The 26,150-nt window shown below is 51.3% G+C and overlaps 1 protein-coding gene across 3 annotated transcripts in view; it reads right to left on the bottom strand.

The window, feature by feature from the left end:
- Window positions 1–26,150, bottom strand: part of NXN (nucleoredoxin) — a 191,103-nt gene that overhangs the window by 125,415 nt on the left and 39,538 nt on the right. The window contains exon 1 of one of the 3 annotated variants that reach the window (XM_074018147.1): window positions 4,285–4,587. The exons of the other annotated variants lie outside the window; for them this stretch is intronic. The gene's annotated coding sequence lies outside the window, so the exon portion shown is untranslated. Of the gene's footprint in view, window positions 1–4,284; window positions 4,588–26,150 lie in introns of those variants that run through there. 3 annotated transcript variants of the gene reach the window in all.

Below are 26,150 nucleotides of genomic sequence, written 5' to 3' on the forward strand. Positions count from 1 at the left end.
GAAAATCCTGGTTCACGTTATTAAATGTGTCCAATTAGTTACACATTTCATTTGACTGCACAAAACTGCAGCTCAGTCTTCACTTACAGCTTTTGCAAGTTTAGCTCCTGTAGCAAGATCCAACATTGGATCACAGCTTCACAACAACAATCTGTCTATAAAGAACATTCCAGTTTTCCAGTGTGCCCTCCTACCTTCTGGTTTATTCCATCTTCCCAATGTTCCAGGAAGGCTGGGCTTATTGTACATAATAGAAGGGAGATCAACCAGCTAGCAGGAACCAAAAGCAGGATTTCAACCCGGGACTTGGGTTCAATCTGAGTCTAGCGTTTCCCACCATACATACCACGCGTCCCCCAATCCCTAGAGGCGGCTCTGATTCCAGACTGACCCAACCGGAGGAGGTTCAAATCCAGACTGCAAAGCAGCTGGGCTGCTCTGGAAAGAGAGTTTGGAATCCTTGCTTCACTTCCGTTTTTAATCTTCTTTAAAAAATTGTGGAGTAGGGCCGGGCGCGGTGGCTCAAGCCTGTAATCCCAGCACTTTGGGAGGCCGAGACGGGTGGATCACGAGGTCAGGATATTGAGACCATCCTGGCTAACATGGTGAAACCCCGTCTCTACTAAAAAATACAAAAAACTAGCCAGGCAAGGTGGCGGGCGCCTGTAGTCCCAGCTACTCGGGAGGCTGAGGCAGGAGAATGGCATAAACCCGGGAAGCGGAGCTTGCAGTGAGCTGAGATCCGGCCACTGCACTCCAGCCTGGGTGACAGAGCGAGACTCCGTCTCAAAAAAAAAAAAAAAAATACTGGAGTAGCGTTTAATCCAAAAACAGCTGATTCCCATTTACACGTAACCTGTGTTGAACTCACATACTAAATTTTAAAGCTCTGCTCTTGAAAATGCAGTTTGCCCTTTAAGATCTCCTTGGTAACACATCTAACTGGTATCTGAGCTATAGAAAAAAAAAAAACAACAACTTTGGAACCAATCAATGATCGGGGTTAGAATAGAATCCAACTCAGGAAAGTACCGAAGGAAAGTTCCAGAACAACAGCTGGGTACCCAACCCAGAGAACCACCTGTCTGGAATGGAGGAGGACGGGTAAATCCCAGGAAAGGGGACTCTCCAAGTTAAAAAGAGGACTCAGGCCGGGTGCAGTGGCTCACACCTGTAATCCTAGCACTCTGGGAGACTGAGGCAGGCAGATCACCGTGAGGTCAAGAGTTTGAAACCAGCCTGGCCAACATGGTGAAAGCCCATTTTATTTACAATACTAAAATTAGCCGGTGTGATGGCGGGTACCTCTAATCCCAGCTAGGGCAGGAGAATCACTTGAACCCGTGAGGCGAGGTTGCAGTGAGTTGAGATCGCGCCTTTACACTCCAGCCTGGGTGACAGAGCAAAAAAAAACTTTCCATCTCAAAAAAAAAAAAAAAAAAAAGGGAGGGACTCAATAAACTACCCAATTGGATTGAGACTTCTGGGGGCTGAGGTAACACAAGGAGGAAAAAGGGAGTTAGAAACGTCAGGAATAAATGAAAAGCTGTGAAAAAATGTCATCATAACATACCACCTGAACTCGCTGCAAACAGTATTTCCAGACACAACAATGCCCCTATTGATCTTCAACCATACACAAAGCATGAATCGCGGTGACACAACACAATGTACATACGAACAACCTTGACAAAGCAAAAGGTACAAAAAATAGGAAGGGAGTGCAGGAGACATGATGGGCAGGATAGAGAGACACCAACATTCCCAAAGTCTTATGGAAGGACAAAGATTAAAGGCATAAACATGTTATTAAATGCTAAAAGTGCAACCAGGAAAACTGTAAATGGTGATATATCAAGAGGACAAAAAAAACTGAGTTTGCTTTTTTTTTTTTTGAGATGGAGCCTTGCTCTGTCGCCCAGGTTGGAGTGCAGGGGCATGATCTCAGCTCACTGCAACCTCCACCTCCCAGGTTCACGCCATTCTCCTGTCTTAGCCTCCCCAGTAGCTGGGATTACAGGTGTGCACCACCACGCCCAGCTAATTTTGTATTTTTAGTAAACATGGGGTTTCACCATGTTGGTCAGGCTGGTCTCGAACTCCTGACCTCAGGTGATCCGCCTGCCTAGGCCTCCCAAAGTGCTGGGATTACAGGCATGAGCCACTGAGACTGGCTGGTGAGTTTGCTTTTAAGGGAGCTAAATCGATCTGTAGCCTAGCAGAAAAGCAACACATAATGTTGAAGTTTGCTGGGTGTGGTGTTGTGCGGCTGTAGTCCCAATGACACAGGAGGCTGAGGTGGGAGAATTGCTTGAGCCTAGGAAGTTGAGGCTGCAATGAGCTGAGATGACACCACTGCACTCCAGCTTGAGCAACAGAGGGAGACTCCATCTCAAAAAAAAAAAAAAAATTAGCCAGGTATGGTGGTGGGTGCCTGTAATCCCAGCTACTGGAGAGGCTGAGGCAGAAGAATTGTTTGAACCCGGGAGACGGAGGTTGTAGTGAGCCAAAATTGCACCATTGCACTCCAGCTTGGTGACAGAGCGAGGCCCTCTCTCCAAAAAAAAGAAAAAAGAAAGATAACTTCATATAATAAGCTTATGTATACTACTTTTGTTTTAGCCATAAGCATATGTTATTTACTTAAAAAAATATTTTCAGCTGGGCACGGTGGCTCATGCCTGTAATCCCAGCACTTTGGGGGTCCGAGGCAGGCGGATCACTTGAGGCCAGGAGATCAAGACCATCCTGGCCAACATGATGAAACCCCGTCTCTACTAAAAATACAAAAATTAGCCAGGTGTGGTGGTGGGTGTCTGTAATCCCACCTACTGGGGAGGCTGAGGCAGGAGAATCGCTTGAACCTGGGAGACGGAGGTTGTAATGAGCTGAAATTGCGCCACTGCACTCCAGCCTGGGTGACACAGTGAGAACCTGTCTCAAAAATAAAATAAAATGAACAATTTTAAAAATGTTTAATTATCTGGAAGCCTGGAAAAAACGTTAAGGCAAAGTTGATCTGAAAAGTCTGTCTACCTGCCCAGCTACCCCAAACCGGTCTTGTTTTGGTCCTGGGCAGCGGTTCTTCAGCTCTGATCCCTGGACATACGGTTTCGGGGTCGCCTGGGACGGTTTCGGGGTCGCCTGGGAACGTTGCTGGAACTGCAATCTACTGGGCCCCAGCCTGGACCTACCAAGTCAAAAGTTCTGGGATGGGGCCCAGGAACCTGCATTTAACAAGCCATCCAGGTTATTCTCCAGTTTGGAAACCACAGGTCTTCAGCAAAACAAAACTCTGATGCAGCTTTTGGTGCTGTCATCCTGTCCTCAGCTAGAACATTAAGGCAGCTTCAGGTGAAGGCCTGAGCCCCTCCCAAGAAAACACGGGCATTTTAAAGGATCTCCAGGGCTAGTGTCCTCAGGTTCTGGGCCCCCGGCCTGTGTGAGCTCTAGTGGGGTGAGCAGCAAGGACCCATCACAGGAAGAGGCTTCTGAGAGGCATCGACTTGCCATCAGTGGGCAGCGAGTGGGCCGTGTGGTCCCTGGACAAGCAGCTGAGTGGGTGGGGAGTGTCTTGTGGCAGCCGGCTTTGCATAAGTCATCTGTGTCTGCCACCACGCCTGGCTAATTTTTGTATTTTTAGTAGAGATGAGGTTTCTCCATGTTGGCCAGGCTGGTCTGGAATTCCTGACCTCAGGTAATCCGCCCGCCTCGGCCTCCCACAGTGCTGGGATTCCAGGCGTGAGCCCCCGCGCCCAGCCCAGACCAGCCCGTCCTCTTGAACCTGCTCAGTTTCAGTCTTCATGACCACTTGTAATATCCCTTCCCACTAACATCAAAGGTTGCGGCCTGAAGCTCCTAAGTGGGCGGAAAAAGTCCCAAAAGGTTCCAGGATGCAAGATCGTTCTGGTGCCACGAGGACCAAGAAACGATACAACCAACCACAGAATGGAAAACTCTTGTTTTTCTGATGTGATTCTGTACTCCAGATTGGCAGTCACCACTTACAGACGCCAACGTCCGCCTCTAAAACACAGAACCATCTAACTGGTGCCAGGCAGCTGAAGACGAAGGTGAGGACTTTGGGAAAAGAGCGTGGCCAAAGGAGAAAATCTGATTAGTAGAAAGATATGCAGCCAAGAAGTCAATTAAATGAACGTTCACAGAGAAAGCACTCGAGACAGGGGCGGGAGACACTCCGGGCGCACATCGCGACAGGGACAGAAAAGCTCTCAGATGGGGATGGGGGAAGGGGAAGAACTGGTTTTCTAATATTAGACTCACCACATGTTCACTTCCCAAATCCCAGCCAAAACCAGGGCCCCTTGACTCTGTTGAGTCCAGGCCGCCTTCTGCTTGGATACACACTTTCCGCACCAGGACTCTGCGAGGCAAATCCCACCCCTCTCAACTCCCCACTGCAACACCAAAGGACTCCCACGGCTTATCTTGAAACTACCCCTTTCATCTTGGCCTCCCACTAACTTAAAACAAGGCATTAAAAACACACTCAAGACCCCTCCAGTAAATCCATACCCGTATTATTCACGAAGCACTAACTAGAAAGCTGTTTATCCTGAAATCTACGTGGTCAGCTTTAGAAAATGTGCCTTCGTTGAAGCTGGTTTTTATAAAATAAATAAAAAGCCTCCACAAATACCAGAACACTTATCAATTTGGACTGAATTCACAGATTCCAATACAAGCAGCCAAGGTCCTCAAGCCTCAAGCACAAACATCCCTTGCCTTTTATTAATTGAAAAACAAACAGGAGGGGAAACGGGTGGCATGCCTCGCAACGTGGTTTAAAACAAATGACGTGATGTTCTCCAACTTCAGTTAATTTTTAAAAAGGCATTTTATTTTTCACTTTATGATTACAAAAGTCATACATTCAGATTATGGGGAAATTTAGAAAGTACAATAAGACGGAAACTTACTTCTGGAAGAGAAGTTTAGAAAGGCACTTCTGGAAAAGACACTGAATTGGTGACTTAACAGTCAAGAAAATCCCAAGTCTGGCCAAATTCCAAACCAAATTCTCGGCCGGACACGGTGGCTCACGCCTGTCATCCTAGCACTTTGGGAGGCCGAGGCGGGCAGATCACCTGAGGTCAGGAGTTCGAGACCAGCCTGGCCAACATAGTGAAACCCCATCTCTACTAAAAATACAAAAATTAGCCGGGCGTGGTGATGTAAGCCTGTAATCCCAGCACTTTGGGGGACCAAGGTGGGCGGATCGCCTGAGGTCAGGAGTTCGAGACCAGCCTGGTCAACATGGCAAAACCCTGTCTCTACAAAAAATACAAAAATTAGCCGGGCATGGTGGCGTGTGCCTGTAATCCCAGCTACTCAGGAGGCTGACGCAGGAGAATCACTTGAACCCGGGAGGCGGAGGCTGCAGTGAGCCGAGATCGCGCCATTTCACTCCACCCTGGGCGACAGAACAAGATGCCATCTCAAAAAAAAAAAAAAAAAGAAAGAAAGAACATTCTTTTAGCCCAATCCCAAGAGGACTGTCTGGACAGAGTCTTCACTTGCTGTGACCCATCACTGCATCATTTTGCTCTTCATTTATTTATTTATTTTATTGCTTTTTGAGGTGGAGTCTCACCCTGTCTCCCAGGCTGGAGTGCAATGGCGCGATCTTGGCTCACTGCAGCCTCCACCTCCCAGGTTCAAGTGATTCTCCTGCCTCAGCCTCCTGAGTAGCTGGGATCACAGGTGCACACCACCACGTCTGGCTAACTTTTTGTAATTTTAGTGGAGACGGGTTTTCACCATGTTGGTCAGGCTGGCCTTGAACTCCTAGCCTCAGGTGATCCACTCACTTTGGCTTCCCGAAGTGCTGGGATGATAGGCGTGAGCCCCGCACCTGGTCTTGCTATGCTTTTTAAACAGCCACAGGACTCTGCTCCAATTCCTTTGTATCCGGGAATCCTCTGGCACAAAACCCCCATCTCCCATATCAGGTGGTCTGTGAGAGCCAGAAATCCCCCCCACTGAAGAACACTGGGCAGTGGGAGGTTTCCACCGGGTCACGGCCCGCGGGGCAAGGAGATGCTGAAAGGTCTGGCAAGACACTTCAGGATCCAGCTTTAGGATGTGTTGCCGGCTGCAACAAACAAGCGCTCTGATCGATGAGCTCTGAGCTCACTCATTCCACATGTTTACCGAGCGCCTACTGTGCCTGAGCTCCGCAGAACACGCCCAGGAATAACAGAAGGAGCTTGCTCTGAGAGCTGGGAGAGCCTGCTCTTCATGGGGGTATTGACTGTTGCCGTCCTGCAAAACAAAGCCACCTTTCATAACACGCCACTAGATACCGTGCCAGCCACATTCTCGCCTGGAACAAAACCTGCAGCCTAGGCTGGGCGCGGTGGCTCACGCCTGTAATCTCAGCACTTTGGGAGGCTGAGATGGGTGGATCGCCTGAGGTCGGGAATTCAAGATCAGCCTGACCAACATGGTGAAATCTCATCTCTACTGAAAATACCAAATTAGCCGGGCGTGGTGGCGCATACCTGTAATCCCAGCTAACTCAGGAGGCTGAGGCAGGAGAATCGCTTGAAACCGGGAGGCAGAGGTTGCAGTGAGCCGAGATCATGCCACTGCCCTCCAGCCTGGGTGACAGATTGAGACTCCATCTCAAAAACAAACAAACAAACAAACAAAACACCTGCAGCTCTTGCTGGTGCTTTCATCGATTGTCCTCCCAAGGATGGCTGGAGTGTGTCCCTCTCACCAACAGGCCACTCGATTCAAGCTACGGACTCAAGACACGCCGTTAGGCTCTACATGTACAGCCTGGAGGAAACAACTGCTGTCGTTAGACCAGAAATGTCCCCTGAGACAAAGCCTTCGGTTTTGCTTTGTGTTCTTCTCCCACGGGGGTAGAAGGGCTGCCCTCCCTGTGGGGCACTGCAGCGACGGGTGCCCTGGTGAGTGAGCAGGGTGAGGTGGTGAGTGTGCACGATGCACAACCCGGCCAACATCTGCCCAGGTCAAGCCCCTCCTGTGAGTGCACAGGCCGCGTGCTGCCACCGCCCGGCTCGATGATGCCCTCCTTCCACACCTTCTGGTCCCCAGAAGTGACCTGAAAACAGGGTTCTGCTGTGGAAAAACTGGATGTGGAGGAAGTGCAGGAGAGAAGGGCGAGGTGTGTCGGCCTGCCTCAGGTCTGGGGTGCCCAATTCTGGCTGTGCAAACAGTGAAGATAAAAAGGATGCTACGGGGCCGGGTGCGGTGGCTCAAGCCTGTAATCCCAGCACTTTGGGAGGCCGAGACGGGCGGATCACGAGGTCAGGAGATCGAGACCATCCTGGCTAACACGGTGAAACCCCGTCTCTACTAAAAAATACAAAAAAAAAAAAAAAAAACTAGCCGGGCGAGGTGGCGGGCGCCTGTAGTCCCAGCTACTCGGGAGGCTGAGGCAGGAGAATGGCGTAAACCCGGGAGGCAGAGCTTGCAGTGAGCTGAGATCCGGCCACTGCACTCCAGCCTGGGCGACAGAGCCAGACTCCGTCTCAAAAAAAAAAAAAAAAAAAAAAAAAGGATGCTACGGGCCAGGCGCAGTGGTTCACGCCTGTAATCCCAGCACTTTGGGAGGCCGAGACGGGCGGATCACGAGGTCAGGAGATCGAGACCATCCTGGCTAACACGGTGAAACCCCGTCTCTACTAAAAAATACAAAAAATTAGCCGGGCGAGGTGGCGGGCGCCTGTAGTCCCAGCTACTCGGGAGGCTGAGGCAGGAGAATGGCGGGAACCCGGGAGGCGGAGCTTGCGGGGAGCTGAGATCCGGCCACTGCACTCCAGCCTGGGCGACAGTGAGACTCCGTCTCAAAAGACGTCTGGCTAAAATGGGGCATCAGAGCTGTCGGCTGCACCAGTTTTCAGAATCCGTGGATTTTAACGGATTTCTTTCTAACTTGCAGATACATACGAGATACTTTACAAAGGCATCACAGTTAAGTTGTGTTTCCCCAAGAAACTCACCCTTACAGAAAAAGTTAAGATGACATAAAACTGGGAGTGTCCCAGAAAAGGCAGGGCTGCATTCACCATCACACCTACTGATAGAAAAGAGACAGAAAGGTCAGATACGGTGGCTCACGCCTATAACCCCAGCACTTTGGGAGGCTGAGGCGGGAGGATCAGCTTGAACCCAGGAGGAGGAGGCTGCAGTGGGCCAAGACTGCACAACTGCCTTCCAGCCTGGACGACACAGTGAGACTTTGCTGCAGCCTTTGCCTCCCGGGCTCAAGCGATCCTCCCACCTCAGTGTCCTGAGTAGCTGGGATTACAGGCGCCCACAACAATGCCCGGCTGATTTTTTGTATTTTTAGTAGAGACAGGGTTTCACCATGTTGGCCATGCTGGTCTCAAACTCCTGACCTCAGGTGATCCACCTGCCTCAGCCTCCCGAAGTGCTGGGTGCATTTTTTCTTAAGGAAGAGAAAGGAGGGCAGGGGGCAAGGTGCAGGGCAAAAAAGAAGAGCCCAGGTGTCCAAGAGGGAAGCAGCCAGAGGAAACGGAAGGAATCAGCTTCCAACAGGGACCCACAAGCTTGCTTGAGAACTCAGGACACAAGGAACATGCTGGAGAACTCAGGACACAAGGAACACACCTGGAGAACTCAGGACATAAGGAACACACCTGGAGAACTCAGGACATAAGGAACACGCCTGGAGAACTCAGGACACAAGGAACATGTTGGAGAACTCAGGACATGAGGAACACACCTGGAAAACTCAGGACACAAGGAACACAGCTGGAGAACTCAGGACAGAAGGAACACACCTGGAGAACTCAGGACACAAGGAACATGCTGGGGAACTCGGGACACAAGGAACACACCTGGAGAACTCAGGACAGAAGGAACACACCTGGAGAACTCAGGACACAAGGAACACACCTGGAGAACTCAGGACACAAGGAACACACCTGGAGAACTCAGGACACAAGGAACACACCTGGAGAACTCAGGACAGAAGGAACATACCTGGAGAACTCAGGACACAAGGAACATGCTGGGGAACTTGGGACACAAGGAACACACCTGGAGAACTCAGGACACGAGGAACATGCTGGAGAACTCAGGACACAAGGAACACACCTGGAGAACTCAGGACACAAGGAACACACCTGGAGAACTCAGGACAGAAGGAACATACCTGGAGAACTCAGGACACGAGGAACATGCTGGGGAACTTGGGACACAAGGAACACACCTGGAGAACTCAGGACACGAGGAACATGCTGGAGAACTCAGGACACAAGGAACACACCTGGAGAACTCAGGACATGAGGAACACACCTGGAGAACTCAGGACATGAGGAACATGCTGGAGAACTCAGGACACAAGGAACATGCTGGAGAACTCAGGACACAAGGAACACACCTGGAGAACTCAGGACATGAGGAACATGCTGGAGAACTCAGGACACAAGGAACACACCTGGAGAACTCAGGACATGAGGAACATGCTGGAGAACTCAGGACACAAGGAACACACCTGGAGAACTCAGGACACGAGGAACATGCTGGAGAACTCAGGACACAAGCAACACACCTGGAGAAGTCAGGACACGAGGAACACACCTGGAGAACTCAGGACATGAGGAACACACCTGGAGAAATGGCTCTGCAGTGATCACTCCACAGTGAGAACCAAAGGGGCAGCTTCAGGGAAAACAGGTGGGGAGGGCGAAAAGGGTGGAAAAGTCGAAACTCTCCATTGTGGAGAGGAACGCACGCTTCTCCAGGACTACTGCCGGTTCAAGCTCATTTCCTTCAGAACACACCCCCAAAGTTCCTGGGGTCCCCCCACCGCCCTCCCTAACACATACACACTCCAATTTCACTCTTCTCTGAGCAGATTCCAGGGAGTATCCTGGAGACGGACATCAAAGGCATTCGAGCCGGCAGCTCACAACAGGTCACGCTGTCTGGGGGACGCTGGGAACCACGTGAAAAGCGGAGAATTCACGGGGCGTTCGATTATTACTATTTTTTAAGGCGCTCAGAAATGTCCTTCGTTTCAGTTTTACTTTAAGGACAGCTACGTCTGGGGGAATGGCTTTGAAGTCACGTAGCCCAGAGCAGCGCTCAACAGCCACGAGGGAAGAAAAACGCTGCACCCAGCGGAAAGGCCTCCGGAGCCACGGGACACAGGGGCCGTCACTAAAGAAGAACTCAGAAGGTTTCTGACGGTACAAGGACGGGAAGGGAAAGGGTGGCTGCAGCTGGGACCACATTTGAAAACCCACCAAGGCCAGCCTTGCAATGGCCTCCTGCACAGCAGCAGCAAACACACAGAGGTTAAGGGTCAGAGGCCCCGGGAGAACCCCGTGAACCCCTATTGGGAGGGGCCGGGGCCAGAGGACAAAAGAGTCCGGAGAGGAATAAGCCTTTCACTTGGGCTGTTTTGCTGCTCCAGAAAGCAGTTTTTGAAAAGCATGGGATGATGGAAAGGCCCAGGGCTGCGGTGAGATCTAGAGCAGGAGGCAAGAGCTTGCCCCGAGGTGACATGCGGGTGAGCTGGCCACAAACACACCTCACAGCTACTGCGAAGGCCCAGCTAAAGAAAGGTCCCGAGCCTGGCTGGGCACGGTGGCTCACGCCTGTAATCCCAACGCTTTGGGAGGCCGAGGTAGGCGGATCACGAGGTCAGGAGTTCGAGACCAGCCTGGCCAACATGGCGAAACCCAGTCTCTACTAATTACATACAAAAATTAGCTGGGCGTGGTGGCGGGTGCCTGTAATCCCAGCTACTTGGGAGGCTGAGGCAGGACAATCACTTGAACCCGTGAGATGGAGGCTGCAGTGAGCTGAGATCGCACCATAGCACTCCAGCCCAAGGTGACAGAGTGAGATGCTGTCTCAAAAAACAAAACAAAACAAAAAACAAAAAGAAAAAGAAAAGAAAGAAAACAGACAAAATTAAAAGAAAAATGATGAAAAAGAAGATAAAATTAAGAATAGAACAGGCCAGGCCGGGCGCGGTGGCTCAAGCCTGTAATCCCAGCACTTTGGGAGGCCAAGACGGGCGGATCATGAGGTCAGGAGATCGAGACCATCCTGGCTAACCTGGTGAAACCCCGTCTCTACTAAAAAATACAAAAAACGGCCGGGCGCGGTGGCTCAAGCCTGTAATCCCAGCACTTTGGGAGGCCGAGGCGGGCGGATCACGAGGTCAGGAGATCGAGACCATCCTGGCTAACACGGTGAAACCCCGTCTCTACTAAAAATACAAAAAGAAATTAGCCGGGCGTGGTGGCGGGCGCCTGTAGTCCCAGCTACTCCGGAGGCTGAGGCAGGAGAATGGCGTGAACCCGGGAGGCGGAGCTTGCAGTGAGCTGAGATCGCGCCACTGCACTACAGTCTGGGCAACAGAGCTAGACTCCGTCTCAAAAAAAAAAAAAAAAAAAAAATACAAAAAACTAGCCGGGTGAAGTGGCGGGTGCCTGTAGTCCCAGCTACTCGGGAGGCTGAGGCAGGAGAATGGCGTGAACCCGAGAGGAGGAGCTTGCAGTGAGCTGAGATCCGGCCACTGCACTCCAGCCTGGGTGACAGAGCAAGACTCCGTCTCAAAAAAAAAAAAAGAATAGAACAGGCCAAGCCAGGCATGGTGGCTCATGCCTGTAATCCCAGCACTTTGGAAGGCTGAGGCGGATGGATCAGTTGAGGTCAGGGGTTCAAGACGAGCCATGGCCAACATGGCGAAACGCTGTCTCTACTAAAATTAGCTGGGTGTGGTGGCGGGCGCTTGTAATCCCAGCTCCGTGGGAGGCTGAGGCAGGAGAATTCCTTGAGCCTGGGAGGCAGAGGCTGCAGTGAGCCAAGATCTCACCACTGCACTCCAGCCTAGGCAACAAGGGTGAGACTCCATCTCAAAAAATAAGAAAGAAAGAAAAGAACAGATGAAAGGAAAATAAGAGCTAAAAATATAACAGAATATTTGAGCTAGCAATTCTTCCTCTAGGAATTTACCCTAAGAGAACACCAAAGATGTGCAGAGACATGAATATAAAAACAAGTTTATAACAGCACTGGTTATTCCAGCAAAATTTGGAAATATGATTTCCCATCATAGGAAACTGTTAAGTATGGTACATATATACATACAGACAGACAGACAGACACACAGATAGATATAGATATAGCAAAATACCACATAGCTATTAGAAATCAGCTTTTTTGTTTTGTTTTGTTTGAGACGGAGTTTCACTCTGTCACCCAGGCTGGAGTGCAATGGCACAATCTTGGCTCACTGCAATCTCTGCCTCCCAGGTTCACGTGATTCTCCTGCCTCAGCCTCCCGAGTAGCTGGGATTACAGGTGCACGCCACCACACCCGGCTAATTTTTGTATTTTTAGTAGAGATGGGGTTTCACCATATCGCCCAGGCTGGTCTCAAACTCCTGACCTCAGGTGATCTACCCGCCTCGGCCTCCCAAAGTGCTGGGATGACAGGTGTGAGCCACCATGCCTGGCCATAGATCATCTTTTTAAAGAATACCTTCTTACCTGAGAATACACTCAAAATACATCCTAATTGTGTAAGACACACATGTACGTGACTATATAGAAAAAGATAAGGCTGCCTGGTGATGTCAGAAATCGATGCTTCTAGCTAGGGGGTCTGCAGGAGACTGACCCCCCAATGCTTTTTTTGTATTCAATGATCCAATATTATTTTTTTAAAAATACAATTTGTAGGCATGAGTACCACGTCACGGGTCCTGCAGTGGGGAAGGCAGAGTACATTCAACTCCCACTTCCAGTATTACCTTTCTTTTTCTTACTTTTTTTGCTGTCGTCTAGGCTGGAGTGCAGTGGCGTGATTATAGCTCACTGTGGCCTCAAACTCCTGGGATCGAGTGATCCTCCCACCTCAGCCTCCTGAGTAGCCGGGACCACAGGCACAGGCCACCACGCCCAGCTAATTTTTGTATTTTTTTGGTAGAGATGGTGGGCAGAGGCTTACTATGTTCCCCAGGCTGGTCTCAAACTCCTGGCCTCAAGTGATCCTCTCGCCTCTGCCTCCCAAAGTGCTGGGATTATAGGCATGAGCCACTGTGCCCAGCTTCAATATTACTTTTTTTTTCTTTTTTTGTCTCTTTTCCCCCCTTTTTGTGGATTATAGGGTCTCACTATGTTGCCTAGGCAGGTCTCAAACTCCTGGGCTCAAGCTATCTTCCCATCTCTCTCCTTAAGTGCTGGGATTATGGGCGTGAGCCATCGCACTGGCCTCAATATTACTTTTAAAAGAGGAAACTATCCCAATAGATGTTTTGGTAAAAAGAAGGAAAAAGTGCCTTGGGCAACTTCAAAATGCAAGGTATCTGTTAAAAATCAATTCCACTGAGGTCAGAAGCCCCTAACGAAGACATCACCCAGACCCTTTCACCACTCAGGACCAGGTATCGACGGCTTGCCTCATTTCACAACAGCCCAGCGGGCTTTGCAGGATCCTTAAAAACAAGATTCCAGGGCACAGCCATGAATTTGTGACATACCTCCCTGGATTTACCGTGGGGTGACCAAGCACTAGACCCTCCTCCCTTCCCTGCACCAACATACTTCATCGTTTTAAAACAACCGTCAGTTTCCTAAGGTAAATATTAAGGTTAGCTCCTGGGCAGGCATCATCATTCTCTCTCTGGACTAAGATGTTTGTGAACTTTAAATCTATCAACTGAGGTGCTTGTCCTGCATGAAGTTACCCAGTGAACAACCGACTCCCAGCTCTGTATGAACTACCCAAATTCAAGGGCCTCCAGAGAAAGGTCACCAACAGGGAAAGGAGGCTCCACGGAGATCGACTGGCCAGAGGATTCTAAGATCACAGAGGAAAGCTGCAAAGGAAGCCCAGAGAGGCCCTCAGTGATGACCTCAAGCACGTCCTTTCCCCACATGCTGTAACTTTCTAAGTTACTCGGCCCAGTCTCGAGATACTGAAAATAAGTAATACCTGGTCATTAAGTTACATCCTTCTTCAAAAGAATATTACTGGGCCGGGCACAGTGGCTCAAGCCTGTAATCCCAGCAGTTCGGGAGGCTGAGGTGGATGGATCACTTGAGGCCAGGAGTTCAAGACCAGCCTGGCCAACATGGTGAAACCCTGTCTCTACTAAAACTATAAAAGTTAGCCGGGCGTGGTGGTGCATGCCTGTAATCCCAACTGCCACTTGGGCGGCTGAGACAGGAGAATTGCTTGAACCTAGGAGGTGGAGGCTGCAGTGAGCCGAGGTCATGCCACTGAACTCCAGCCTGAGTGACAGAGCATGACTCCGTCCCTAAAAAATAAAAAAAAAAAAAAATGGTTAAGAGAGTAAATTATGTTACGTATATTCTACCACAATTTTTTAAATAATGTTTTTTACAAGTTGTTTAACTCAACAATCCTTCTCCTAAAAAAATAATAATAATAATTGGCCAGGCATGGTGGCTCACACCTGTAATCTCAGCACTTTGGGAGGTGGAGGCGGAGGCGGGTGGATCACGAGGTCAGGAGTTCAAGACCAGCCTGGCCAACATGATGAAACCCCATCTCTACTAAAAACACAAAAAATTAGCTGGCGGTGGTGGTGGGCGCCTGTAATCCCAGCTACTCGGGAGACTGAGACAGGAGAATTGTTTGAATCCAGGAGGCAGAGGTTGCAGTGAGCTGAGATCACGCCATTGCACTCCAGCCTGGGCCATAAGAGTGAAACTCTGTCTCGGAAAAAAAAGAAAAAAGAAAAAAGAAATTGCCAGCTATGTAGCCTGTTTATTAAGCTTCCATAATGAAAGCTTCCAATCCAGGTGACTCGTGTTCCTCTCTCGTCCATATTGGCCCCCAAATCCAAGATCAAACACACTTCTCTGACTTCAAAGCTGCAGGTTTCTGCAGGTCTATACCCCGGTCCTAGGACTGCCTCCAGCTGGAGCTGTTTTCCCAGTCGGCTGCAGAGGCCTCATGCTGTGTTCGCCAAGCCTGAGGCTCCCTCTCACCTGCTCACTTTCGGGTTCGGAGTCGCAGGAGGACTCTCTCAGCGGAGCAGATGGCAAAGGGGCAAATGTACGGTAGATTCTGTTTGTTTATTTGCGGCAAATAGCTCTGAAGGACCAGCCCTTTTTTTCTCTCATCTCTGGCAAATCATTCAGTTCTGAAAAAGTTCCTCGGCCAGCAAGCCAGCCGGTAGGAGGAGGGCGGGGAGAGAACCGGAAAGGGAAGGAAACCCCTTCCTCATCTCCACCTCAGAAACACTGAGCTTTGTTTTGGGATTCCAGTGAGTTTGTATCCCTCACTCTTGGAAATTAAACCGGTAAAAAAATCCAGAAAAACTTGGGCAGAGGTCAAAAATGGTTAAACTGTGGCCAGTGGGGTCAGTGTTTTCTTTCCAGCAAGGGCTGCACTGGGGAAAATTTAAAAACCAAAAATAACAAACCCCCTACCAACGGTGAAACACACTGAGAGGAGAAAATTGAGTACGTCGTGGAAATGGATTTTTCTAAAATGGGGTCAGATGCCCAAAGGGCTCCACAGGGGAGAATTCTCACAGGGCTGCCTCGGTCAACAACAACACGCCAGGCAAACGCATGGAAGATGGTGGAAAGCAAGTATTTCTCTTTTCTTATTTTTTATTTTTGAGACAGAGTCTCGCTGTGTCACCCAGGCTGGAGTGCAGTGGTGTGATCTCGGCTCACTGCGACCTCCGCCTCCTGGGTTCAAGCCATTCTCCTGCCTCAGCCTCCCGAGTGGCTGGGATGACAGGCACCTGCCACCACACCCAGCTTATTCTTGTATATTTAGTAGAGACAAGGTTTCACCATGTTGGCCGGGCTGGTCTGGAACTCCAGACCTCAAGTGCCCTGCCTCGGCCTCTCAAAGTGCTGGGATTACAGGTGTGAGCCACTGTGCCCGGCCCATTTAGCTGACTTTGCACAGTTATGGACGACGGGGCTCTGGGCCCACAGGTTCTAGATCTGTGGGTCTGACTAACTGCACGTCCACTGAGTTCACACCGGGAACCTCCCCAAAATGCTCCTTCTCTCCTCCACTGCGGGCCCCGAGGCAAGTCCTCCCCACCCCTCGCAGACCTTCTCCGGGAGTCCGCGGTTCACCTTGAGACATCTTCTATGCCCACCTGCACAGCCAAAACACCCGCACAGCCAAACACATCTCTTTCCTCTTCTTCATTGCTTCCCTGACCCAGGTAGGGCCTTTTCTCTGTAAGCAGGACTGTAGACTCCCAGAAAACCACAGGCTCCACACTCCCCAATGCTCCTGGTGCCTCCCTGTGCAAAACCTCCACAGCTGCCCCACAGACCACCTGGTACAAACAGAGCACAGTGTTGGAAGATGCTGCCCTAGTGGTAGCCGTTAAAGCCAAAATCACCAGCCGGTGCGGTGGCTCATACCTGTAACCCCAGCACTGTGGGAGGCCGAGGCAGGCAGATCACCTGAGGTCGGGAGTTCAAGACCAGCCTGGCCAACATGGTGAAACGCCATCTCTACAAAACTTATCCTGGCATGACAGCGGGCGCCTGTAATCCCAGCTACTCAGAGGCTGAGGTTGGGAGAATGGCGTGAACCCGGGAGGCAGAGCTTGCTGTGAGCTGAGATAACGCCACTGCACTCCAGCCTGGGTGAGAGAGCGAGACTCCATCTCAAAAAAAAAAGGCAAAATCACCAAGATGGCTAAGGGACAAATGTAGGGTAGATTTTGTCTTTGGTCGAACAGCCCAAAGGCCAAAGTGGGTTCTTCAACGGTCATTTGGCTCACACAATGTTTCCATCCTGATGAGCTGACAACACTTAGAAAAGAGATTTCACATCTTGTAAAACTGTGGACGGTTTCGACCCAGGGGGTATCTGGCTGTGCACCCCAGCCTGGCTGCTCCCTTGAGAGGAAGGACCCCTCGCCAGTTTGCCCCAGGCCCACCACTCCCCACGACCTCCCGAACCACACCCACACCAGAGTATGGCCTCCAAGTGGGTCTTAAAAACAACCTTTGGGAACAGATAAGAGCTTCCCAGATGACAGAGTTAGATGTTAAACATCGCAAAGTCAAAGTCAGTAGATATTAAATGTATGATTGTTTTCATATCTTTAGCCCCAAAATAATACATGTTCCGTGGAAAGGCCTAAAGGCAGGCCCAATGCCTGGGGAGCTTCCACTGCTTCTCTCTCTCCTGAATCCAGAGTATTCTGCCCTTCACAGAAATACGGATCGTTCAGAGATAACCAGCCAATCAGGCGTGCCTTTAGGTTAGGCCCCAGCAAACCACAGGCTGCCAGCAAACCACAGGCTGGAAACTGGGAATGTCCTCAGGGTCCTGGGACCTTGGCTGTTTTCACCCTGTTGGCCACACAAAGGCTCTTTCTTGGCTGCCAGAGACCCTCCCTGGGGTAGAGAGGGAGAGGGAGGGAGGGAGACAGAGAGAGAGAGAGAGAGAGAGTTGGGGGAGCTGGGTAACTAAAAGACAAGGAGTTGATGTATTCTAGGCACTTGAAAGTTCAGAAGGCTATCTCTGCTCTTTTTTTTTTTTTTTTTTTGAGACGGAGTCTCGTTTAGTCGCCCAGGCTGGAGTGCAATGGCGTGATCTCAGCTCACTGCAAGCTCCACCTCCCAGGTTCAGGCGATTCTCCTGCCTCAGCCTCCCGAGTAGCTGGGACTACAGGCGCCCGCTACCACGCCTGGTTAATTTTTTGTATTTTTAGTAGAGACGGGGTTTCACCGTGTTAGCCAGGATGGTCTCGATCTCCTGACCTCGTGATCCGCCCACCTCGGCCTCCCAAAGTCCTGGGATTACAGGCGTGAGCCACCGCACCCGGCCAAAGGCTGTCTCTTCTAATTACTGAGGTTTTAGAACCATTTTCCTAAACTCTCCCTCTTGCAAGAGCCTGTAGTCAAGTGTGCTGAAGACCTGAGTTTGAGTTATCATCTCCACTAACGCCCTGGCTGAGAAGTTCCCACCAAAAGACAGCAGCGACATTTGCTTCCCAAACGTCTGAACACCACACTCCCCGTCAGCCTCAGCACCTTGCAGGGAAAAAGAATCAGCTCTGGAGGGATGATCCCCGCGGCGAACTTGGCCAGCACATCTCCGCATCGCTGGGCCTCAGTGTCCTCACCTGGAAAAAGGGGGTGATCACGCCAACGTCACAGGGTCCTTGGGAGAATGAAATGAGGCAATGCCTAGAAGGTGTCTCCACTGCAGTCCCCGGCACGGGGAGGTCGCAGCCTTCTGTGGCAGCCTTGGCTGGTTATCAGGCAGTTCAGCACAGCTCCAGGGCCAGAGCACAGATCCTGGTTCAGCCACATAGCAGCAGCACAACCGGGACAGCCAGTTGGCCCCATGGTGCGTCCTCCAGGGGCCGTGTGAGGAAAGACGGTACACACCAGGTACACACCAGCACTCGGGGCCCAGCACGGGCCCCACTCAGTGAAAACCATCCTCTCGCTCTCAGGCTTGTCATGATCATGCACTGGCAGCGTCCCCCTCAGTGATGAACCCCATTCCAGATGACAAAGTACCAGTGACCCACGGGCAGCCATGGCTGAAAAACAGTCACAGGAATCACCATCGGGCCCCTCGAGGTCACAGGCTGATGGGGACACGCAGACGCTGATGTGAGATGGGCTCCGTGTGAATGAGGCTAAGACATTCACTTTCCTAAACATCACGGGCAGACATAATGGGGCTACACAGGCATTGAGCTGATTTTACAGTTACGCACAACGGGCCCTCTGTACCCACAGGTTCTACATCCATGGATTCGACCAACCCCAAATCAAAACTATTCAGGGCTGGGCGTGGTGGGTCACACCTGTAATCCCAGCAATGCAGGAGGCCGAGGTGGGCAGATCACTTGAGGCCAGGAGTTCAAGACCAGACTGGCCACCAAGGTGAAACCCCATCTCAACTAAAAATACAAAAATTAGCCAGGTGTGCTGGTGTGTGCCTGTAATCCAAGCCACTCAGGAGGCTGAGGCAGGGAAATCACTTGAACCCAGGAGGCAGAGCTTGCAGTGAGCCGACATGCTGCCACTGCACTCCAGCCAGGGCAACAGAGTGAGGCTCCCTCTCAAAAAAAAAAAAAAAAAAGGGGGCCGGGCATGGCGGCTCATGCCTGTAACCCCAGCACTTTGGGAGGCCAAGGCGAGCAGACTGCCTGAGATCAGGAGTTCGAGACCAGTCTGGGCAACACAGTGAAACTCCCTTGCTACTGAAATACAAAAGAAAGAAAAAAAATAGCCAGATGTGGCAGCATGCGTCTATAGTCCCAGCTACTTGGGAGGCTCGGTGCCCTTCTCCGTCCCCTCACGGACTCGGCGCCCTTCTCCGTCCCCTCAGAGACTCGGCGCCCTTCTCCGTCCCCTCACAGACTCTGCTCCATCCCCTCAGAGACTCGGTGCCCTTCTCCGTCCCCTCACAGACTCTGCTCCGTCCCCTCACAGATTCGGGGCCCTTATCCATCCCCTCAGAGACTCCGCGCCCTTCTCCCTCCCCTCAGAGAACTCGGCGCCCCGCTCCGTCCCCTCAGAGACTCGGGGCCCTGTGAATCCACACCCATGGGTCACAGCAGGGAATCTTTTAACCAGCACAAGAGCAAGAGAAGGAATTCAGAGCAGTAAAGCTGGTGCCTGTTCACCCTTTCCCCTCCAGGCAGGAAAGAATCAAGGAAGAATTTCAGCATCTTTTTCTACAAGAAAGGGATTCTGTGGAGGAAGGGAGTGGGACAGAGATGAAGAAGTTTAAGGTTTGCTATTTTAAGCTCAAAATAAATCCTGATGAGAAAGGATGTGAAGGCTTGGTTTTATTTTTACGATCTTATCCAAGGCAAGGAACTATATCTGGTGTTCAGGGGTGGGTGGGGTGTAAACGGCCAGGCTAACAATCATTTCATCCCCGCTCCGTTCCCAAAAGCAAAGCCAGAGCTCGGCATGTGCTTCTAGAACCTTCTATATCTGGCATTCAGGGGTGGGTGGGGTGCAAATGGCCAGACTAGCAAAGTCATTTCCTCCCCTGTCCGTTCCCCAAAAGCAAAGCCAGAGCTCAGCATGTGCTTCTAGAATTTTACAATCTTGAATTACGGCTTCAAAAGAACTCAGATTCCACTATAAGGAGGCTCAGAGGACACCGAGTGGACGGACGTGAGCAGGACCACAAAGACAAACCGGCGGGACACACGACACTGTTCCCAAGATGTTAGCAGGGGAGAGTCGGACGAAATGGTGAAGCATTTGGCACAAGACGACCAACAAACGACACACCAAACCAGCAAAGACAGCTCCGTAAGAAAGACACCTTCCTTCCCAAATCTACTTTAGGACCTATTGCTGTCAACTCTGACTTTCTGGAAGTCTAACTGGTACGAGGTCCAATCCTCACTCGCTTACGAAACAAAATCAGACAAAACCAGGTAGAACCCTGTACTGTGCGTAATAAAAAGCACTTCCTTGAGACAGCCAAAGAAGTCCCTTAAAAAATCGTTACCTGGGCCGGGCGCGGTGACTCACGCCTGTAATCCCAGCACTTTGGGAGGCCGAGGTGGATGGATCAGGAGATAGAGACTATCCTGGCTAACACGGTGAAACCCCGTCTCTACTAAAAATACAAAAAACTAGCCGGGCGAGGTGGCGGCGCCTGTGGTCCCAGCTACTCGGGAGGCTGAGGCAGGAGAATGGCGGGAACCCGGGAGGCGGAGCTTGCAGTGAGCTGAGATCGCGCCATTGCACTCCAGCCTGGGCAACAGAGTAAGACTCCATCTGAAAAAAAAAAAAAAAACAACCACCTCCTCTCCTCCAAGAAGCCTCTTTACCTATTCTAAGATTTACTTGGCCAGGCGCAGTGGCTCACACCTGTAATCTCAGCACTTTGGGAGACCGAGGTGGGAGGACGATCTGAGGTTCAGAGTTGGAGACCAGCCTGACCAACATGGTGAAACCCCATCTCTACTTAAAAAAAAAAAAAAAATTAGCTGGGTGTGGTAGCAGGCGCCTGTAGTCCCAGCTACTCGGGAGGCCGAGGCACAAGAATTGCTTGAACCCGGGAGGCGGAGGTGGAGGCGGAGGTTGCAGTGAGCCGAGATTACACCATTGCACTCCAGCCTGGATGACAGAGCCAGACTCTGTCTCAAAAAAAAAAACTGAACAGCTTATCTTTAGAACTTTCTTTTTTTTTTTTTTTTTTTTTTGAGACGGAGTCTCGCTTTGTCGCCCAGGCTGGAGTGCAGTGGCCGGATCTCATCTCACTGCAAGCTCCGCCTCCCGGGTTCACGCCATTCTCCTGCCTCAGCCTCCCGAGTAGCTGGGACTACAGGCGCCCGCCGCCTCGCCCGGCTAGTTTTTTGTATTTTTTAGTAGAGACGGGGTTTCACCGTGTTAGCCAGGATGGTCTCGATCTCCTGACCTCGTGATCCGCCCGTCTCGGCCTCCCAAAGTGCTGGGATTACAGGCGTGAGCCACCGCGCCCGGCCATCTTTAGAACTTTCTAACACACCCACAGCTGGAGGCCAGTGTTGTAACCATCTCAGGAGGCACTAGATGGCAATTCTGCTGCCTGTTCTCTGTTGAGACGCTGACGCTCTTTCTGCAGACACGAGGTGGTTAAAGCCAGAGTCTTTTTCGATCAATACATTTTAAAAATGTGAACCGGGGGTGGGGCGGGGGGCGGGAGGGTCTGTCAGCTGTGGGGAGATAAACCTCCTGCTCCAGGCGCTCTCTGGCAGAGGCTGGCAAGCCCCACTTCCATGTATGGAAGTGAATGAAAGCCGTAAAACCTCAGGCATGAGTCTGGGCAGGGCTGGAGGTGGGGGCCGGCATTCCTCCCAGCAGGGCCAGCCCCAGAGTGGCAGGCGGCAGAAACCTTTGCCTGAGGTCCCATGGGTATTTCCCTGGGAGAGCCACAGGGGCAGAGGGGACGGGAGGCAGGAAAGCAATGGGCACGGCACACTCAGTAGATGGAAGGCACCCGGGAAGCGGAGCTCAGCCTCCCCGAAAATGCACCAGAGCCTGAGTCCTGGAAACCAGGGCCACGCAGCCCCGGCCTGCCCTGACCTCAGTCCCCTGGAATGCAGAATTCTCCACAGTCCACCATCCATCACCACCGCTCCCTCATGGCCAGCGCTGAAAGAAAGGGCGTTTCCATTTTGCGGGGGGGGGGTGGTTGTGGTTTTTGTGGTCTGAGAAACTCATGAGTTACCCACCTCCTGCCAGGGCAAGGCCAGGGGTTGCAAACAATTTAGGTCACACTGTGGGGGCTGGAGTCAGACAGACCAAGATTGGAACCCAGCAGGTACCACGGACGACAGGTCCCTGCTGCCCTTGTGGCTCTCCCACTGAAATACCCAAAGAACCCCAGGCGAAGGTTCCTGCTGCCCGTCCCTCTGGGAGGAATGCGGCCAGCAGAGCCAGGACCTACTTCTCCTTCATGGAAGATACAATGAGATAAGACATGAAAAACGCCTAACAAGGTGGTCCTAGATGGGTCCTAGGCACCCCGTTTTACAGATGTGAATACTGAGGCCAGAGCCATGAAGACCACTTCAAGGTGGTCCCTGGAATCCAGTGAGGGGCTCAGCCCACAGAATTCATGATTGATGATCATTATAATGGAACCCTCCAACTCAGGGAATGTCTGAGTAGCTCCCTGAAGTCCAAACGGAAGACTATGATCCTTGGGAGGCCGAGGTGGGTGGATCACCTGAGGTCAGGAGTTCGAGACCTGCCTGGCTAACACGGCAAAACCCTATCTCTACTAAAAACACAAACATTAGCCAGTCGTGGTGGTGGGTGTCTGTAATCCCAGCTACTCGGGAGGCTGAGGCAGGAGAATCGCTTGAACCTGGGAGGTGGAGTTTGCAGTGAGCTGAGATCGCGCCACTGCATTCCTGCCTGGGTGACAGAGCAGGACTCCGTCTCCAAAACAAAAGAAATGCTTCCCACTCCTAAGTTTCGGAATACCTAAATTATCTCTCAAGTCAGGTGGCAGGTCTGACACAGCAGCCTCCCTTCCAAATTCTCCAGGCTTAGGCCAAGCACGTGTCCGGGGATGTCTTGCACCAACTTTTTGTTTTTCTTCTACTCCAGCATATTTGACCTCCCTGCTCAGGTTCCAGCGACTTCCTCAAAGCAATAGGCCCAATTCCCATGACCCTAGGCCCCAGGGCTGAGTGCCAGGGGCTCAGGTCACAGCTGTCCCTCAACACCACTCGGGAAGGGGGCTAACTGCCTGGACAGGCCCCAGGATAACGAGCCTCCTCTCCTTCCCTGATGGCCCAACAGGAAAAAATACTGTGACTGCCAAGTCATCCGAATGGAATTGCTCTTTACCAGTCAGGGGCCGCAGCAGCCTGGACTCCCAGATTGAAGCACCTGGCCCTATGTAAATTCCTTTCTTTACATTGCACATATTTCAGCGCTGGTAATCCCCCTCTTAAGAGCTCTGAGCTGTTGTCCAGTGAGGTAACATGTTTGTTTTTTCAGCCCTGAGTTACAGCCACTTGAGGCTTTCCACATAGGAGGTCTGTCCCGCGTCCCAGGCCTGACCCCAGCCCTTCCACAGGGAAATGGTTCTGCTGTCAGGAACGAGCTCCCGGGATGGAGAATGTTTTCTTCTAGAGGCTGGGATACGTAAACTTACACGGGAAAGATGGGCCTGTGGTATTTCCCTCTTTTCAGCACGCTCATCTCTTTTCTTCTTTTTTTTTTTTTCTTTTTTCCTGAGACAGAGTCTCGCCCTGCCACCCAGGCTGGAATGCAGTGCCACGATCTTGGCTCACTGCAAGCTCCACCTCCCAGGTTCAAGCCATTCTCCTGCCTCAGCCTCCTGAGCAGCTGGGATTACAGGTGCCCATCACCACACCTGGCTAATTTTTTATTTTTTAGTAGAGGCGGGGTTTCATCATGTTGGCCAGGTTGGTCTCGAACTCCTGACCTCAGGTGATTCGCCCGCCTGGGCCTCCCAAAGTGCTGGGATTACAGGCGTGAGCCACTGCGCCTGGCCTCATCTCTTATCTAAGAGCAAAACTTGGCAATGTCTGACAGGCACTGGTGGAACTTCTTTTAAAGGCTACCAGGAAAACTGCCAAGAAATATGACTGGCCCAGCCGAGCATGGTGGCTCACGCCTGTAATCCCAGCACTTTGGGAGGCCGAGGAAGGGGAATCACAAGGTCAGGAGATTGAGACCATCCTGGCTAACATGGTGAAACCCTGTCTCTACTAAAAAATACAAAACAGTTAGCTGGGCATGGTGGCGGGCGCCTGTAGTCCTAGCTACTCGGAAGGCTGAGGCAGGAGAATGGCGTGAACCCGGGAGGCGGAGATTGCAGTGAGCGGAGATTGCGCCACTGCACTCCAGCCTGAGTGACAGAGCGAGACTCCATCTCAAAAAAAAAAAAAAAGACTGGCCGGGCGCGGTGGCTCAAGCCTGTAATCCCAGCACTTTGGGAGGCCGAGGCGGGCGGATCACGAGGTCAGGAGATCGAGACCATCCTGGCTAACACGGTGAAACCCCGTCTCTACTAAAAATACAAAAAGAAACTAGCCGGGCGAGGTGGCGGGCGCCTGTAGTCCCAGCTACTCCGGAGGCTGAGGCAGGAGAATGGCGTGAACCTGGGAGGCGGAGCTTGCAGTGAGCCGAGATCGCGCCACTGCACTCCAGTCTGGGCGACAGAGCGAGACTCCGTCTCAAAAAAAAAAAAAAAAAAAAAAAAAAAAAAAAAAAAAAAAAAAAAAAAAGACTGGCCCAGCCATATGGAGGCTGAGAATCTGGAGGCTGGTCCTCCATCTGACCGCCCCCTCCCTAGGCCTCAGTTTCCCCATCTGTCAAAGAAGACGGTGGCCACATAATCCACCCCCAACCCCGTCCTTTCCAGGGTATCATTCAGTGACCGCGTTGCTCAATATTTTGTAATAAGGGCATTTAACTATGATAACAGCACCAACAAACACTGAGACTCACCTTTCTGCTTTGGAGTTCCAAACCTCTTCCCGCCGGAATCCCGCCAAGCCTTCAACTCTCCGTCCAAACCATTCATTCCTTCTTTCAATAAACACGGTGCCAAGTGTGTACCGATAAGAGGTGCCAAATGTGTTAAGTATGAAGGACACGAGAGGAAAGACAGCTTCTCTGCCCTCAGGAAACCGTCGGGTCTCATGGAAAAGAACAGTGGTCACCATCTTCTGGCCTTTTCCTCTGTGCCCAGTACTATGTTAAGGGCTTTTTATTTTCATTTATTTATTTTGAGATGGAGTTTCACTCTTGTCGCCCAGGCTGGAGGGCAACGGCGTGACCTCGGCTCACCGCAACCTCCACCTCCCGGGTTCCAGCCATTCTCCTGCCTCAGCCTCCAGAGTAGCTGGGATTACAGGCACCCACCACCACGCCCGGCTGATTTTTTGTATGTTTAGTAGAGACGGGGTTTCACCGTGTTGGCCAGGCTGGTCTCAAACTCCTGACCTCCAGTGATCCACCCGCCTCAGGCTCCCACAGTGCTGGGATGACAGGCATGAGCCACCACGCCCGACCAAGGGCTTTTTATATCAGTCATCGTCTTAAACCTCCACTGCCACCCGACAAGGTGGGCACTGCTATCGTTCCCACCTTACAGATGAGGAAGCAGAGGTTAAAGTAACTTGCCTAAGGTCTCAAAGCTGGAGAGTGGATCGGAACCACGTCATCTAGGAAAGACACTGGCCCCTCCATTCTCAGAGCTCCCGGGGGCAACTCCAGCCCTTTCAGAACCAACCCCATGGTCATCACCCAGAAAAAACTCTAAATTTATATGTATATATATTTCATGCCTTATCGCCCCAGCTAAATTATAAATGCCTTTGAGAGAAGGGACTCAGTCATTTATTTCTCTGCATCCTGTCACTGCCCGAGGCCAGTGAGATGCTCAGAAAACATGTGATTGGCAGAGGCCTGGCGGAGCCGAGACGAGGCAACAAACGTGCAAAGGAGATTCGTGTAATATGAGCACAGACTACCTAAAACAAGCGTCCTCATCCCTGTCACCACTCCCCTCCCCCAACACTACACCATGTGGAAAACGCCTAGAGGAATTTCTTCCTCTATTTAACAAACAGAAACCAGGAACCCCCGAGATCTTCTTTGCGCTCTAAGGAAGCTTACAGAAATACAGAAAA

This window comes from Macaca fascicularis, chromosome 16 (assembly GCF_037993035.2).
Source record: "Macaca fascicularis isolate 582-1 chromosome 16, T2T-MFA8v1.1".
Classification (NCBI taxonomy): Eukaryota; Metazoa; Chordata; class Mammalia; order Primates; family Cercopithecidae; genus Macaca; species Macaca fascicularis.